The 4,833-nt window shown below is 51.2% G+C and overlaps 1 non-coding gene across 1 annotated transcript; it reads right to left on the reverse strand.

Annotated features, from left to right (window-relative positions):
- Positions 1–3,198: 3,198 nt before the first annotated feature.
- LOC131747171 (U6atac minor spliceosomal RNA) lies at positions 3,199–3,324 on the reverse strand. The gene has a single exon (XR_009332801.1). It is a non-coding gene; the product is annotated as a U6atac minor spliceosomal RNA (small nuclear RNA).
- Positions 3,325–4,833: the final 1,509 nt, after the last annotated feature.

Genomic DNA, 4,833 nt, shown 5'->3' on the forward strand with positions numbered 1-4,833 from the left:
GGAGTGTCAGGGTAGGAGAACAGGCTAAAAGCAACCACCACCCCAGCTCTGACTCTCACTTCCCCAAAAGGCATTTCCGGGGACTCGGGGACAGAAATCACGTTCACTGTGCATCACAGGGAATTCTGGAGACTTTATTTATTTAGGTTTAATTTATTTAGGTTTCTTTAGGGCTTATTCAGGAATCTGCTTTTTATTTAGGGTTTATTCAGGAATCTGCTTTTTTTTTTTTTTTTTTTCCTTTAACCGAGTTCCTCTAAGACGTAGAATTTACAGTGTGACAGCCACACATATATTCACATAAATAAAACACATTTCAGGGCTTCCCTGGTGGCGCAGTGGTTGAGAGTCCGCCTGCCGATGCAGGGGACGCGGGTTCGTGCCCCGGTCCGGGAAGATCCCACGTGCCGCGGAGCGGCTGGGCCCGTGAACCATGGCCGCTGAGCCTGCGCGTCTCGAGCCTGTGCTCCGCAACGGGAGAGGCCACAGCAGTCAGAGGCCCGCGTAACGCAAAAAAAAAAAAAGAAAGAAAAAAAGAAATGGGTCCAGCAGCCCCTGGACTCAGTTGCCTTCCCACAGCACAACCTCTGAAATGGGGGCCGGCGGTGGGGAAGCCAACCGACCGTTTGGTGGACTTGACTGTGCTGAGCGAAATGACTGGTCACGTCAGTAAAAAGAGCCAAACTGGCGTGCGTTGTGTCTGCCCGGGGTGAACAAGTTATGATTATTCTCAGCCATAATGATGATACCCTGGGATGTCTGGTAAACGTTTAACAACAGGCTCTCGGGAGACAGAAAGATTCCTGGTTTATAGTGTTTGCTCATTTCCAAGATGTAAATATCCCCACGGAGGCCGATTTCAAGCTACCAACAGGAGTCGCTAGACTTGGCATTGGGAGGGGACACACACAATTGGATGCTCACCACAGAATTGATAAATCCCATTAGGGAGCAGCTGCGGGGGACTAGGGCCCGAAACCGGTGCCCTTATCTCACCCCATCTTCACTTACCTGGAAGATTATTGTCCCCATTTTACAGGTGAGAATATTGAGGCTCTGGGAGGTTACATCACGAATCAACACCGCACAGCCCGGGAAGGACCTTCAACCCAGGTCTGTCCATTTGCAAAGTCTAGGTTCTTTCTTATTAGGGTTGATCCAAATCGTAAATGATCTTTTGAGAAGTGAATAAATGCTTCTGTGGGTAGAACTCATCTTCTGCTACCAAGGTGGTGACTCCTTGGTTTGTGCTTCACTGACTCACCCAATAAGAGATTTTGCTAAGCCTTCGGGACGGCCGTGTTCAGCTGTGATGCAGTGAACTTGATAAACGTACTGCTTCACACAAGGCACTTGTCACAGCACGTCCGAGTGGGGCTGTTAGGAGATCCAAATGCCAGACTCAGTCTGCCAACAACTTCCTATGTGAACCCCTCCCCTCCCTGAGCCTCAGTTTCCTCGTTTGTAAAATAAAAGAGTTTGATAAACATGAAGGTGCTTCAGAGATTGTACCATAAATCACTCTTCCATTATTGTCTGTTCTCCGCAGCTGGGCCAGGACACCTCCTCAACTATCCTCCGCGACCCTGGCACCCAGCATGGTCCTGGGCACAACAGAAAATGCCTGATAGATACGTGTCGACTGAAAAAAAGAAGCCAAGTAGTCTATAGGGAAAAGAAGTGAGTTACCTACTCCAAAGGAGGCAACTTCATTCTAGCAAACTTGAGGGCCTACTTTGCCAGGTCCTGTGCTGGGTGGCATGAGGGCCAGAGAGAAGGATCAGACCTAGTGCCTGTCCTCAGGGAAGCCTCTCAAGGTGTAGGAAGAAGGTGGAAACATAATATGATGCTGGCGAGGTTCAATGCCCTTCGCTTTGTGCCAGGCCCTATGCTCACGTGTCTCTGCTCAGAGCTGAGCAAGTTGTCCCTGGGGGAACCCATGTTCTTCAGGACAGAAGGGCACGTAACTAATTGCTATTGAAAACAATGAACACTGGTGCCATGGGAGCACAAAATGGGAGGGCAGAGAGGGCATTCGAACTGGGCCTTGAAGGATGTGTAGGAGCTCACCAAGTGGAGATAATATGGAGAGACCAACCCAGGGTGTTTGGACAGCAGCAGGTGGTTGCGTGTCTGGTAGGGAGTGAACGTGTCAGCAGAGGGAGGCTGAAAGCAAAGTTTAGGGCCCCCACCAGGTCATTTGGACCTACCCACTTCCTTGCTGACCACACTCTTCCCCTGGCTCCACCACTGTCTTCCCACAACAGGAGGAGGACAGGAAGTCGGGGTGGTCTGTTTGGCCTTCCTTGCGCACATGGGAAACGCTGCCTGCTGGCCTGGGTAGCTAAAGACATCCCTTCAGGGGTCAAGGCGCCCTCTGCTGGTCATCTGTGGAGCTTTCCTCTCCTCAGGATTCAACTTCACCCTGTGGTTCAAAGTATCAAACTACCTTAAACTGAAAGAAACGAGAAAAAAAAAAAAAAAAAAAAAAGCAGCAGTCCTTTTTTAAAATTATTAATTAATTTATTTATTTTTGGCTGTGTCGGGTCTTTGTTGCTATGCGCAGGCTTTCTCTAGCTGCGGCTTGTATTGTGTATTTCCACTTGTATTTCCAGTTGTATTGTGTGGCATCAAAACAGAATCAGAGGGCTTCCCTGGTGGCGCAGTGGTTGAGAGTCCGCCTGCCGATGCGGGGAACGCCGGTTCGTGCCCCGGTCTGGGAAGATCCCACGTGCCGCGGAGCGGCTGGGCTCGTGAGCCGTGGCCGCTGAGCCTGCGCGTCCGGAGCCTGTGCTCCGCAACGGGAGAGGCCGCAGCAGTGAGAGGCCCGCGTACCGAAAAAAAAAAAAAAAAAAAAACCAGAATCAGAACCAATGGGGGGAAGCAAGCCCTTGTGGTGTCAGCTGGCACCTTGGAAGGAGTGGTCACTGAAGGGTGGAGCCCCGAAGCTTAATAGTGTGTGATACCTTGAACCATAGGGCACAGCTGGGCAACCTGGTACGGTGGAAAAAGCACTCAATTTGGCAAACTCAGATTTGAGTTGGATCCTCCCAAATACAACTTGAGTGGCTTTTCCCACTGAACCAGGATGCTGATATCCTGAAACAGGGTGGCATGACTTGGATGGAAAAACTCTTTTATTCATGGTTTTAACCCGTTCTCCTGCCTACATTCTTTAAAAACAAAACAAAACAAAACAAAACACAGTGGTTAGATGCCACGCAGTAAGGGGCAATGCCTTAACCGTATGCGTGTTGTTAGGCCCGAAGGCCTCTTCCATCCTTGTCAAGGGGAGTGCTAATCTTCTCTGCTTTCATACAACACCCTACTGAGCCCAACAACTTCTTCATCACCCTATGGTTCAAAGTATCAAACTACCTTAAAGATTTAACTTTTAATTTATTTTTGGCTGCATTGGGTCTTTATTGCTGCACGCTGGCTTTCCCTAGTTGCGGCGAGTGGAGGCTACTCTTTGTTGTGGTGCGCGGGCTTCTCATTGCGGTGGCTTCTCTTGTTGCAGCACGGGCTCTAGGCGTGTGGGCTTCAGTAGTTGTGGCGCACGGGCTTAGTTGCTCCGAGGCATGTGGGATCTTCTCGGACCAGGGATCGAACATGTGTCCCCTGCATTGGCAGGAGGATTCTTATCCACTGAGCCACCAGGGAAGTCCCTCAAACTACTTTAAACTGAGAGAATGGCGGGGGGGGGGGAAGCAACAGTTCTTATTTTGGACTAGACTCTAGTGGTTTCCTATGAAGACTTATAATCATTGTCCAGTCCATGAAATGACTAAACAACCTGCCCAAGGCCTTGCTGCATGTACCCTGCTTCTCGGGTAGCTTTCTTGGGAACTCACCCAGCCTGAAATGTAAACAAGTGTTGGTCACTGGAGCAGGAGCCTCCCTTGAATTGTCTAACTGCCTCTGGAGTTGCACCTCCGTGTGCACATCCTCCATGCGAGATGAGAGGTGATTGTGCATCTGCCCTCGGGGGTGGGGGATAGGACCTCCGGAGAAAAGCAGCAATGATGTTGCATGACACCATGTGTTTGTACTCATTTATCTGACCAATTTTTTTTTTTTTTTTTTTTTTTTTGCGGTACGCGGGCCTCTCACTGCTGCGGGCTCTCCCGTTGCGGAGCGCAGGCTCCGGACGCGCAGGCTCAGCGGCCATGGCTCACCACATGCCACGGCTGACCCCTCAGCCGCTCACAGCTGGACCTCCTGCAACTTAGTAAGCACCTGGGCCTGTGTCAGTGCGAGTGACCACCTGGGCTTGGGCTGGGGGACTGTGGCCTAGGGCCTTGGTATGACCGCTGGGTGGCGCTGGAGAAACACTGGCCTGGAAGAGCCCACGCTGCCGGTGGCTGGCTGGGTGACCTCGGGATCACTTCGCCTCCTCGGGCCTCCATCTCCCTGCGTGTATGGTGGGGCCAGGAAGAGGCCTACTTCTCAGGATGAAAGGACGTAATGACCGAGAGTGAGAGGTGTGTACTGCGAGAGGGTTGTTATTGTTCTCTGGATTCTGACGGCGAGTTTGGGTAACTGGCCTGTGAGAGGACCCTAATCGGTCTGTGCTGGAGGCGGGGTGGGAGTTGAGGCACTGACTATGTGAACTTGGGCTACATCTTGAAACCCGTGGATGGACACTACCAGCCTTGGCGCCTTTGTCACTGTGTCTCTGGCGTTCAGGGATTTATCTTTAAGGCATCTTGCCTTTCAGAGGCCTCAAGGTCAGGGTGGGTTGGGCTGGGGTCAGATCTCAATTCAGAAGTCTGCTCTTGACCCCTGGAAAAAATTACTGCCCGGGAGACCTGGGTTCGGCTTTGTCCTTTT

The sequence above is a fragment of the Kogia breviceps genome, chromosome 19 (assembly GCF_026419965.1).
Source record: "Kogia breviceps isolate mKogBre1 chromosome 19, mKogBre1 haplotype 1, whole genome shotgun sequence".
In the NCBI taxonomy this organism is placed as follows: domain Eukaryota; kingdom Metazoa; phylum Chordata; class Mammalia; order Artiodactyla; family Physeteridae; genus Kogia; species Kogia breviceps.